We start from the raw sequence: 14,351 nt of genomic DNA on the forward strand, positions 1-14,351 counted from the left end.
CTTTTAGTCATTGTCAAACTAACTGGTGTGATCAGGTGCCATATTACTGCTACTCCTCATCAGACCTATGTGGTGCTGATGTACTTTTCTTCACTGACTAACTTTTCCTTTGATCCATCACTCTAGAAAGTCATGGTTTAGCTTATGGCCTTTCCTTGTTAGGGGTGTAGTGCGGACATTTGTTAAGCTGGTAATCTGTGGCAGGTAAAGGAACCTGTACATAGGAGAACCAGTGTGGTGTAGCGGTTAGAGTGTTGAACTATGACCTGGGAGACCAGGGTTCAAATCTCCACTCAGCCATGAAGTTCACTGGGTGGCCTTGGGCTAGTCACTGTCTCTCTAGCTAACCTACCTCACAGGATTAAATTGTTTTTTTTTTTTTTTACAATAATTTTTATTCAAATTTTCATAAAACATAGAAAACAAAATCATAAAACATTCAAAGACAAAAAACAAAACAAAACAAAAATGATTAAACAAAAAAAAATAAAATGTTGACTTCCCATTTGTCACATATCAAATCAGTTATAGGTCTACAATATATAACAATCCTGTCTCTTAAATCATATTATAAAATCACTTTCCTCCAGTAGTTATCTTAATTAATCATCAAATCTCATAAACATTACTTTATTCTTTCCACAAAAAGTCAAAGAGAGGTTTCAATTCTTTAAGAAATATATCTATCAATTTTTCTCCAAATAAACATGTCAATTAATCCATCTCGTTAATAATTATAATAATCTTATTGTCATAACCATAGTCCAAATAAACATTTCGATTAATCCATCTCATCAGAATCTGTTAGGTCCAATAATTTCAATAGCCATTATTCCATTATCCCTATTAGTTCCATCTTCCATCTTCAATAGTCCTGTTAAGTCCAGTAATTTCAGTGTCCAATCTTCCATTATCAGTATTCCATAATAATCTTGCTGTTGTAGCCATAGTCATATAATAAGAGTCTGATGGGAATTTCCTCTATCCCAAATATTTTCTTGCCATCCATTCTGAATAAGTTGCTGAAATACTGTTGTAAAGTCATATCTGTGTTCTTCTTTTTTACAAAATGCACTGGCTCATCTCTTAAGAGTTTTTCCATTGTCACATGGCTGCAGTTAATTCCATAGATTTTCTCTATATCAAGCTCCATCACATCATTCCAGTCCAGAAGATTATCCAAGCCATTGATAACTTTATCTCTAATATCTTCATTAATTTCTTCAGAGATAACGTTAAATTCCAAACAGTAGATTTTATTTCTAAAATCCATAAACTCCAGATCTTTTTCCAATTCCACATTTGTTCCAATCTCCAGGACTTGTATCTTCCCTTTATTTTTTCTTTTCTCATCTCTGATCTCATTCTCCTCTCTCACAGGATCCCCTAATTCTTTAAGCTCCTGCGTCATTTTGCTCAGTTCAATTTTCAGCTCCTTACTACCCTGTCGCAGGGTTTGTTTCGTTATCTCAATCTCATCCATTATTTTCTGAAACATAATTACTTCCAGATTCTCAGCCACTTTCTTGATTGCCATTTTTAAAACCACGAAAACAAAGCAAAACAAAAATAAAGAAGAACCACTTCTTATTTCAGCAACAATTGGGTTAATATTCCAGGCTTGATGACATCACAGTATAAACAGAGCAACCTGCCTTATCTCTCTATGTTCAAGAATGCAAAACAAATTTAGTTCCCAGCATCAAAACAGTTAGTGGCGTCGTGAAGAAGCAGATTCGTCAAAATAAAATAGACCAAAAAGAGAATAGTCCCAGACAATATAATATTCCTCGGAATAGAAATCAGGAATAGAAATCCCTCTTCTGTTTATTATCTTTAGAATGCACTTCCAGTCAGGATTAAATTGTAAGGATATGATTGTGAGGGAGAACTGTGTTTGTGCACCACCTCGAGCTCCTTGGAGGAAAAGATGCGATATAAATGTAAAAATAAAATGAAATTAAAAATAGAAAAGCAAATCTCCATTCACAAACAGTTGCAAAGCTATAGTTGCACATGCCATGGAAATGAATGGATCCCTACTCACACAGGAGATTAGAATACACATGGGGCTTTGGAGATGGAGCAGGAGCAATGTGTGATGCATGTGCCATGAACATCCATGGGAGAGCATTTAGTCCATCTTAATTATGAATGATATACAAATTGTAATGTATAACAATTTCACACCCCATACAAATAGAGCTGGTGAGTACCAACATGATTGCAACATCAAGAGTACTGTGCCACTGAGAAACAAGAGGGAGATAGTAGCATGTTCTGGGAAACCCCAAGGTTTGCAAAAGTACAAAAATAATCTTTAGAGAAGCAAACACCTCTTTTTTTTAAAGAGGCCAAATGTGGACTGAGCATTCCTAGTGGCCACAGAATGCAGAGTGCCTGTTTTGGGGGAGAGGCTGAATAGAAAATCAAAGGAAGGGGAAATGGAATGGAGGATCCTCAAAGAGGGTATGGTTGGCTGGAGCTCTGAACTGGTGCGTTCCACACTGCAACCTTTTGTTGCAAGTCCAAGGTCAACTGAAAAATGGCTATTGACAGTTGTTAGCAAATACTCCCAGTGCTCCATGTTTGAGGAGCAATCTAATTAAAACCCTACCAATAACTGTTCTTTACATAGCTGATGATAGCCCTGCTCACTACAGTTTATTAAACCCACTTATATGACAATGAGTATTTGGGAGGGATGCTGTGGTAGAAGCAACATGTGCATGTCATCGCTAACTAGGGATGGGATCCTCATTTCAATGCTGGTTCGATTTTCACTCTGTCAAACTTCCTTCCAGTACTGCTTCGTAAGGAATCAATGTTCGCTATTCACGATAAACACTGATGTGTTTTTTTCCCTTGCAAAAATATTGATATTAATATCAATATTTTAAAATATATATTTTTGCATAGATTTTTTAGAAAACATTATTGTCCTCAGAATATCAGTATTGATACTGATTTTTTGAGGGAAATATCAATATTAATATTCCTATTTTGAAGAAAATATCGTTATTAATATCAATATTTTCGAGTTTTTTTTTTAAAGAATCCATTTCGGCCATAGAAAACCACTAGAAAAAAAATGGATTTGCGAGGGCAGAAAAAGCACGAATAAATAGGAAATCCGGTGTCAAATTTGAATTTTGCAAAATTCAAGCATATCCCTGTCAAGAATAGCTAACTTTGGTCAAGCTAAAATGGTTCAACCAGAGGGGATTCTGGGAGCTTTGGGGATTCCTGGGACATTCGGCTGGGGAAGTCCAAAGCTCAGTGCCAGACAGACAATTTACAAATGTCAGGAAGATGCAACTGAACCTTATCTGTTATTTCTTATCTGCTTCTTGAGATCAAAGTCAGGAAAAGTGGGTATTGCAGATCAGGACCCCTGGGGGGGACTGTCTAGCCCCCCTTATCATCAAAGAAGGTGCTCATGGAAGGGGCATTGAGGATGGCTAATTGCCCCCCCTCCCTGTTGTCAGCAAAACTCCATAAAAATGAAGGGTGATCCTTCAGTTGTTTGTTCCCATTCTTGCTCCTGTCTCTGTTTCTTAATTCTACCTTCTAGATCTGCCTGACTTGCTGTTGGGAACCAAGTGTTGCTGAACTGACCAGGGATAGATGTAAGTTTATTATTTGCTATTGTCTGTTTGAATCTCTCACTATTGTTATGCCTAAGTATCTCTTGTAGCCCGGCTAAGGGCAATTAGCTTTTAAGGAAACAAATGCTATTCTCTTTTTGTATGTACCTTTCTTCTCTTTTAAATAAATTACCCTTTTCTTAATTCTAAAATCCAGTCCTTGATCGCTGGACACTACTGACTACTGTTGATTAGGTGGATTAATGCCTAGAGCAGAGGGTGTAACAATAGGTCTGCTCTAGGATCTTTTTTTTTTTACAATAATTTTTATTCAAATTTTCATAAAACATACCAAACAAAATCATAAAACATTCAAAGACAAAAAACAAAACAAAACAAAAATAATTAAACAAAAATAAAATAAAATATTGACTTCCCATTTGTCACAGATCAAAGCAGTTATAGGTCTACAATATATAACAATCCTGTCTCTTAAATCATATTATAAAATCACTTTCCTCCAGTAGTTATCTTAATTAATCATCAAATCTCATAAACATTACTTTATTCTTTCCACAAAAAGTCAAAGAGAGGTTTCAATTCTTTAGGAAATATATCTATCAATTTTTCTCCAAATAAACATGTCGATTAATCCATCTCGTTAATAATTATAATAATCTTATTGTCATAACCATAGTCCAAATAAACATTTCGATTAATCCATCTCATCAAAATCTGTTAGGTTCAATAATTTCAATAGCCATTATTCCATTATCCCTATTAGTTCCATCTTCCATCTTCAATAGTCCTGTTAAGTCCAGTAATTTCAGTGTCCAATCTTCCATTATCAGTATTCCATAATAATCTTGCTGTCGTAGCCATAGTCATATAATAAGAGTCTGATGGGAATTTCCTCTATCCCAAATATTTTCTTGCCATCCATTCTGAATAAGTTGCTGAAATACTGTTGTAAAGTCATATCTCTGTTCTTCTTTTTTACAAAATGCACTGGCTCATCTCTTGAGAGTTTTTCCATTGTCACATGGCTGCAGTTAATTCCATAGATTTTCTCTATATCAAACTCCATCACGTCATTCCAGTCCAAAAGATTATCCAAGCCATTGATAACTTTATCTCTAATATCTTCATTAATTTCTTCAGAGATAACGTTAAATTCCAAACAGTAGATTTTATTTCTAAAATCCATAAACTCCAGATCTTTTTCCAATTCCACATTTGTTCCAATCTCCAGGGCTTGTATCTTCCCTTTATTTTTTCTTTTCTCATCTCTGATCTCATTCTCCTCTCTCACAGGATCCCCTATTTCTTTAAGCTCCTGCGTCATTTTGCTCAGTTCAATTTTCAGCTCCTTACTACCCTGTCGCAGGGTTTGTTTCGTTATCTCAATCTCATCCATTATTTTCTGAAACATAGTTACTTCCAGATTCTCAGCCACTTTCTTGATTGCCATTTTTAAAACCACGAAAACAAAGCAAAACAAAAATAAAGAAGAACCACTTCTTATTTCAGCAACAATTGGGTTAATATTCCAGGCTTGATGACATCACAGTATAAACAGAAGGTCTGCTCTAGGATCTCAGTTAGCACTCTGAGGTCCCCTTCCTCAGAGTAGAGAACTACAAAGAGGGGTGGTGGCAGTTCTACCGCAAACTAATCCTGGAAGTGGGAAGCAGTGATCCACAGGAGTTGAGACTGTTCTCAGAAGCAAAGAACCCCCTTGGGGTGCGAGGTCAAGGGACTCCAGAGGGGCAGTCTTTGACAATCCCTATTGCTAACCCTTCTTTGCAGGAAGACACTGAGTGCGCCGCTTCCACAGAGCATCAACTCCCTTCACTCCCTGCTCTCTCCTGCATATCACATACCTCTTTGTTAGTGATACCATCAGTTACAAATGAGCCCAACAGGTGCCATTTTCAGGGTGCTGTGCCACTGCACACCTCATCTATGAATCCAGAATCTTTCCAGTAGCTTTAATACTGAAGTAGTGGCTAATTATAAAAGCAAGCCGAAAGATAATCTGCTTGTCCTTGGATGTGGACAAGCAGAAGATGATTGGATACATGACAATGTCAAGAAGCTCTCACAAAGGGTACATTGTAAGGCAGAAAGTATGGGGGTACAAAATGAAAAAGAAAATAAAGCTATCTAGCTAGATTAATGCTTTTCAAACTATGTTCCAGGACACATAGCTTATCAGGAATTGCTTAACAATAAGGCAGACAATTATTGTCTGACTGACAGGTTGCCCATCTCTGCCAATCATTCTTTAAAATACAGCACAGACACAAATGAGTGTTTTGCAAAGGATTCTGGGAAATGTTCTCACTAGGACACACATCATAGTACACATAGGGCAAGAGTGAGGTCCATAGGACTGGACAGTATCCTGTGTGGACTCTTACCCACTATAACATTTCCCAGAATCCTTTGTAACACGTAGGAATTCTGTTGCAAATGACCAGAAATTTCTTAGCAAATAAATCAATGTGAAAAAGGTTTCCCTATAGCTAGAAAGTTTGAAACCCAGTGTGCTATAATACCCATTTCACTTCTTGGTAAGATTATTAAAAATATACCATGCTAGGACACAAAGAAACAGTTTACACACATGTTAAAAGATCACGTAAAGGGCTATGGCTTTCTTTGGCATTTTTGTCACTGTCATTCGAACACTGAAGTGGCAAGGATTTGTTCACTTTTAAAAGTAGCTTATGATCCCATTCCCTAAACACTTCTTCATCCATGCATAAAGCCAGGATGTATTCAGATACCTTCTGTGAATGGCTGATGGAAACATACAGACACATTTTGTAATGGCCAAAAAAAACTGTGAATGCATCTAAAATTAAGGTAGGTTGGTAAATGGAAGGGTTAGGATTGAGAAATTTAAAAGGAGGCGTGTAAAGAATGCTATTTAAATGATTTTAAATTAAAACGGGCTTTAAGATCTCACATATGATATGCCAGCAAATAAACATCTGTACTTTGTTTTATGTGTTTTTAGAAATATGTCACTCAGGGCTCATTCACACAGGCCGGAAATCATGGTGAAATACAGAAAGGTTGTACATACAGTGCCTAGTGCAGTAGGCCCTGAAATCCCCCCTTTTCCCCAGTGTATGGATATATTTTATGACATACATACATTTTACTATGCTATGAAAAATACTTCCAGAGTTTGTCTGCAGTCATGCAATAAAATATGTACCAGCATGGACATTTTTAGCCAGGAGTATGTGATGAAACAATGGAAGATCCACGTGGAACCCAGTTTTGTGAATGTGCTCAACACACATTGAAGTGCTTTCCTTGCTAACCAGGTACTTGCAAGTCTGTTTTATCTGTGTAGGGAGATGCAAGCTTAGAGGTTTGAATGCACCCAAAAGAAAGCACTAGTGAGGCGCTGCAGATGAAAATCACATTAAACTCCAAAAGCTAACAAGAACTCTGTATGTTCCTACTGAGCTAACCAATGCTCCTTTTTTGTTTTGAGATGTTTTCTTTAACAGTATTTTATTTTTTTGTATCTGATGGAATCAATTCCATCTTCTTGTTGAATAAGCAAAAAAAAGGATAGTGGTTTCATAGCTATTTAATAACAGTTTTGTAACATGATTACAAATTTGAATATGGAAATAACATAAACACCACATCCCAGCCAGATGTTTAAACTTTCAAACAACACTGCCTTGAGGAACTGTGTGTATGTGTGTGTGTGGGAGGGGGGAATAGCACTGCTGCAAAGAAATCGCCCATTGCTACAGTTTTTCAGCTAAATGGGCATAAATCTGCATTGCAGCACTGGACAGGGTGCTACATAAAATTAAAAGATCTAAAGAGGGAAAGGAGACGGGAAAATAACGCAAAATAGTAGGGCATTGCTACAGGGAAGGTGTCATTGCATGAACACCCTTTTCCCCTTTTTGATAGGGTTGTAGGAACACTCTCACACTCACCTGCAAGAATTTAGATTGACACGCATAGACTACTTCTTTGTCTCTCCATTCAAAATATTCACAACACATGCAGGCATGCATCAGCCCAGCAGAGTCATGAGCATTGTCCAGTAGTTTCTCCTATCTCTTGCACAGCCATATACAATATCTGATTGCACTAACTACTGCAATTGCCATGCTTGCTGCAACTGTGTGAGGGCTGCATTTTCATGGTGAAAGAGCATTTTTATTTGAATTCTGAGTACACATTTATTTATTTGTTTACTTGTTTTTTTAAAAAAACAAATCATGCTGCACTTTCCTACTCCATAAAGGAGTTGCTCAATGTGTCTTACAAATAAAAAGCAAACATAAAAGCAACAATGACTTCTGTATAATTGCAGCTATACCAATAAGACAGGAATGGGGAACCTTTTCAACCCAGCAAGCTAGATCTTCAACTCCCCCAACCTCTGCTGGCCACTTTGACTGGTGGGTGGGGCTGCTAATTATATCATTATGATGTCAGGAGACAATTTCAAAGAGGCTCATTGTCAGCAACAAACAGTTGATTGGCACGGATAGGAAGCCCTACTTTGTTCATTTGGAGGCTCGGTTTGGATTCAAACCATGCCTGCAAATTGACAGTTTCAAAGCTGGTTGGTGCTGTTAGCTGATTAGCTACTTTGCCCATAGTAGATGCAGTGTGGATTTAAACTGCACCTGCAAACAGCAAAGCAAAGAGGGAAAATGTCTGTTTGAAGGTAGGATTTGAATCCTGCAAACTGACAACTTCAAACTGTCTTGCCTTCAAAGGAGCTGGCTCTCAGCACTGATCAGCTGACTAAGCCCTGCTTGCCAAGGAACCATCAGGTGCTTGCTTCCAGTTGTTCCTTTGCAACAGTGTGTTTACCTGCTCCATACCTGTGTCACAGATGGGTGTGGTTTGACAGAAAATGCCTTGTGGGTCAAATTAGGACCCCTGCCAGGCCTCATCAGGCCCATGGGCTGGAAGTTCCCCACTGCTACAATCAGACATCTGGATCCCTGTGAAATAACCGAGTGACAGCTGTGCATTTATTTAATATTTATTGCATAATAAAACCATCATCTGGAAATGAAGAAGGTTATAGCAAGAGAAATACAAACCACATCCTTATCTAACACATAGCAGTACCTATGGATTATCTAGTGAATACATTGTAAATTCCATCCCTTCCCTGTGATGAACCTGAGGAAGAACAGTCATGATTGGGTTATCTGGATACTACTGAATAGCCAGATTTAGCTATGGTGCTGATCTTGGTTATATAAGCAAAATATCCAGCTATTTCAGGGGAAGCTTGGTCAGTGAAATGTGATGACTCCCTCCTGTCCCCATAGTCATAATATTTTCATAATGTGGTTGACTAATTTGTTTTAAACCAGAATTGGCTGGGGGGGGGTTCAAATAAGGAAAATTATTATTATTTCTTAGTAGTCTATCTTTCCTCCAAGTAGTTCAGGGCAGTGTACATGCCCTGTTTATCTTCTGCACAGCAACTGAGCTAAATTAGGCTGAGAAGAAATGTGTGGCCATACCTCTTCATATCTGAATGGGAATCTGAAACCTGCTCTCTCAGGTCTTAATCCAATGCCATATTTTATTTTATTTTATTTTATTGCACTTATAGTAAAATAATGCTATAAAAAAGTCTCTAAGCGACCTACAAAAAGGTTAAAAGTCACAACATATTAAGCAATACATTTCAATCAAAACGTTCCAAGAACCCACAAACAAAACCAGTGGAAAACAAAAACAAGCAGCAAAAACATTTCATTCAACAGGCCATCAACTTATTTTAACCTGGCACCGAAAATATGTTAATGATGATGCCAGGGAGATCTCACTGGGGAGAGTATTCCGCAGCTCTCTAGCTATTACTATCACCCACACCTTCTTGGCTGCTTAAAGTTTGAGGTCACAATGCTGCAGTGACCCTAGAAGCAACATCTAGCAGAATTCACATTCTTGTTTCTCATTGACTTTTTTCCTCCCCTGCCTTCTTCATTTCTGCCAGTGCATAGCCTTTTCTGTATAGGCAGTTACTGGCAGTTTTGCCCAGTTCCACTTTTTCCGTTACTCATCTGTTTTCTTCAGTTCTATATCTCCTCTACATTGCCCATAGTTTATTCAGATCTCCATTCCCAGGCTGCTGCCAATTTTATTCTTCCTTTAGCTAGCTCCCCTATCTCTCTTCCCTACATCAGGCCCCATATTAACATTTTTCATCAGTGCCTTGCTTCATTTTCCTGTCTCCAATGCTCCAATTCTCATTCTCTATTATCCTTCATTCAAAAGGTCCTCTTCTTCTCATTCCATTGCTTACTCTGCGCCCTTCCTTCAGATTCCTTACATCTGGCACATACACCGACTCTTAGCTTTACTCCCTCCTCAGACCTCTGCCCAGTCCTTGGCCAATCTCTGCATGAGTTTTTCATTTAGGATGGCTATTTATGCATCCCCCAAAAGAGAAAATGCATCATCAAAAAAGAGTATGAAAGAGGACCCAGATTTGCATAACATTGTTGTTGTTGTTATGTGCCTTCAAGTCGATTACGACTTATGGCGACCCTATGAATCAGCAACCTCCAAGACCATCTGTCATGAACCACCCTGCTCAGATCTTGTAAGTTCAGGTCTGTGGCTTCCTTTATGGAATCAATCCATCTTGTTTGGCCTTCCTCTTTTTCTACTCCCTTCTGTTTTTCCCAGCATTATTGTCTTTTCTAGTGAATCATGTTTTCTCATTATGTGTCCAAAGTATGATAACCTCAGTTTCAAAATTTTAGCTTCAAGTGATAGTTCTTGTTTAATTTGATCTAACACCCAATTATTTGTCTTTTTCGCAGTCCATGGTATGTGCAAAGCTCTCCTCCAGCACCACATTTCAAATGAGTTGATTTTTCTCTTATCTGCCTTTTTCACTGTCCAACTTTCACATCCATACATAGAGATCAGGAATACCATGGTCTGAATGATCCTGACTTTGGTGTTCAGTGATACATCTTTGCATTTGATGATCTTTTCTAGTTCCCTCGCAGCTGCCCTACCCAGTCCTAGCCTTCTTCTGATTTCTTGACTATTGTCTCCATTTTGGTTAATGACTGTGCCGAGGTATTGATAATCCTTGACAAGTTCAATGTCCTCATTGTCAACTGTAAAGTTACATGAATCTTCTGTTGTCATTACTTTAGTCTTCTTGACGTTCAGCTGTAGTCCTGCTTTTGTGCTTTCCTCTTTAACTTTCATCAGCATTCTTTTCAAATCATTACTGGTTTCTGCTAAGAGCATGGTATCGTCTGCATATCTTAAATTATTGATGTTTCTCCCTCCAATTTTCACACCTCCTTCATCTTGGCCCAATCCCGCTTTCCGTATGATATGTTCTGCGTACAGATTAAACAAATAGGGTGATAAAATACACCCCTGTCTCACACCCTTTCTGATGGGGAACCAACTGGTTTCTCCATATTCTGTCCTTACAGTAGCCTCTTGTCCAGAGTATAGGTTGCGCATCAGGACAATCAGATGCTGTGGCACCCCCATTTCTTTTAAGCATTCCATAGTTTTTCATGATCTACACAGTCAAAGGCTTTGCTGTAGTCTATAAAGCACAGGGTGATTTTCTTCTGAAATTCCTTGCTCCGTTCCATTATCCAACATGTGTTTGCAATATGATCTCTGGTGCCTCTTCCCTTTCTAAATCCAGCTTGGACATCTGGAATTTCTCGCTCCATATACGGTAAGAGCCTTTGTTGTAGAATCTTGAGCATTACTTTACTTGCATGGGATATTAAGGCAATAGTTCGGTAATTACTGCATTCTCTGGGATCCCCTTTCTTTGGAAGTGGGATATATATTGAACGCTTCCAGTCTGTGGGCCATTGTTTAGTTTTCCATATTTCTTGACAAATTCTTGTCAAAATTTGGACAGATTCAGTCTCAGTAGCTTGTAGCAACTCTATTGGTATGCTGTCTATTCCTGGTGATTTGTTTCTTCCAAGAATTTTAAGAGCAGCTTTCACTTCACATTCTAAAATTTCTGGTTCTTCATCATATGGTTCCTCCATGAATGAATCTGTCATCCTGTCATCTCTTTTATAGAGTTCTTCAGTGTATTGCTTCCATCTTCCTTTTATTTCATCTCGGTCAGTCAGTGTGTTCCCCTGTTGATTATTCAACATCCCTACTCTTGGTTTAAATTTCCCTTTCATTTCTCTAATCTTTTGGAACAGGGCTCTTGTTCTACCCTTTTGTTGTCCTCTTCTATTTCTATACAGTAGCTATTGTAATAGTTCTCTTTGTCCCTACGTATTAGTTTCTCTTCTATTTCTATACAGTAGCTATTGTAATAGTTCTCTTTGTCCCTACGTATTAGTTGTTGTATAGTTGCATTTAGGGTTCTGACCGGGTTTCTATCTCCTTTTGCTTTTGCTTTCCTTCTCTCTTTAACCATTTTAAGAGTTTCTTCAGTCATCCATTGAGGTCTTTCTCTCTTTTTAACAAGAGGTATTGTCTTTTTGCATTCTTCCCTGATCATGAGTCTGACTTCATTCCATAGTTCTTCTGGTTCTAAGTTTAAAGCCTCAAACCTGTTCCTTATTTGATCTTTATATGCTTCTGGGATTTTATTTAAATTGTATTTTGGCATTATGAGTGCTTTGTTGTTCTTCTTTAGCTTTACTCTGATTTTCGATACGATCAGTTCATGATCTGTACCGCAGTCTGCTCCTGGTCTTGTTTTTGCAGAAAGTATGGAACTTCTCCATCTTCAGTTTCCAATTATATAATTAATTTGATTCCTATATTGACCATCTGGTGATGTCCACGTGTACAGCCGTCTTTTTGGTTGCTCAAAAACTGTGTTGGCAAGAAACAAATCATTGGCTTCACAGAATTCAATAAGTCTTTCTCCTGCTTCATTTCTCTCACCTAAGCCCCATTTCCCCACAATTCCTAGTTCTTCTCTGTTCCCTACTTTTGCATTCCAGTCCCCCATGATTATCATCATATCTTGTTTTGGTGTGTGATCAATTTCCTCCTGTACTTCTGCGTAAGATCTCTCCAGTTCCCCTTCTTCTGCGTTTGATGTTGGAGCGTAGACTTGGATGATGGTTATGTTAATAGGTTTCCCATTTAATCTCATTGATATCACTCGCTCAGACCGAGTGGCGTCACGAGGGGGGTGCTGGGGGTGCGGGCCGCACCAGGTGACACCAGCAGAGGGGGGTGATTCTCAGCTTTAATTAAAAAAAAATAAGTTTCTAGGTGGTCCGGTTCTCGAGATATACATAAAAATGTCAGCCGCCCCCGTTAAATCTTTTTTTAAACTACTGTACAGCACTTCGTAGCTTCAACACCACCCATTCAGGATTGCAGCCAATCAGTGAAGTGTTTGTTTGACCTGTGGCAGTGTCTAGTAAACCTCATTGCAAGGCCAGAAAATGGTGGTTTCCCCCACTGTTTATCTGAACATTTCATAAATTGGGTAAGTATATACATTCCAGTTTTTTCCCCTCTTGTGTGTAGGAGTCAGATCCTGGGCAGTGTTTTGAAAACCTTCCCAATACTTGCTTTTGTGGGGGTAAAAGCATTGCTAATCCCATATGTCCAGAGTAAATCCCATTGAATTCAATAGGACTTACTTTTGAGTAGACATGGTTATGATTGTGCTGAAAATCAATGGGACTTTGGAGTGAATGGAAAAAAGAATTGTGTTTGTGTTCTCTTTCTGCCTCTCCCTCCAGTCCTATTTTAAAGCAAGTAGGCAGGGCTTACTTAGGTATTACAGTTTTTATTCTGTAGGAAACTAATACTGATTTTTTAAAAACTAATACTGATTTTTCTGCAATAACCAACTGGTTTGACAATAAACTATTATATGGGCTGTATGTATTTATACATCTGCAGTGTGTGTGTGTGTGTGTGTAGTCTTTCCAACAACCCTGTGAGGTAGGGTTGGAAACCAAGGCAGCTCACAACAAGAAATAAAGCCATTTAAAATCCAATAACCATAAAGCAAGAATAAACAGTTGGAAAACAGCCTAAAGAGGCATGATTCTGAATTTTGGGTTGGATGAATGAAGTTTGTTTATTTATTATTTGATTTATATCCCACCCTTCCTCCCAGTAGGAGCCCAGGGTGGCAAACAAAAGCACTAAAAGCACTTTAAAACATCATAAAAACAGACTTTAAAATATATTAAAACATCTTTGAAAATATTTTTTAAAAGCTTTAAAAAACATTTTAAAAAAAAGAAAACAAAAGGCTTAAAAACATATTAAAAAGCAATTCCAACACAGACTCAGACTGGGATAAGGTTTCAACTTAAAAGAACAAGTTGAAAGAACAAGTTCCTTATCTCTTGAGGCTGTAGTTCTCTGCACGCTTCCCAGTTTGAGTAAGCCCCATTGAATACATTGGGACTTGCTTCTGAGTAAACAAACATCGGATTGCACTATAAATATATTTACAGATTGTGTAATTCATAAACATATTTGAGTCATGTTTATATAAATATTTCTTCATACTGTGTCCCAATAAGTATTTGATTTCACACTATGGTTGTAGATTATTTTTTCCTCTACATTTTAAGTGTGCCCTTCTTCCTGGGGGTGGTCATGGTTCTCCATTGTTTTCATCTTGAGGGGAGGATAGGCTGAGAGATGGTGAGTAGCACGTTTAAGGTCTCTTCACCTCCCCCCCTTTTTAATTTGTATTTATTTTATATTTCTCCAATATCTTCCCCTGGCTGTTTTTATGTA

This window comes from Rhineura floridana, chromosome 4 (genome assembly GCF_030035675.1).
Source record: "Rhineura floridana isolate rRhiFlo1 chromosome 4, rRhiFlo1.hap2, whole genome shotgun sequence".
NCBI classification, from domain to species: Eukaryota; Metazoa; Chordata; class Lepidosauria; order Squamata; family Rhineuridae; genus Rhineura; species Rhineura floridana.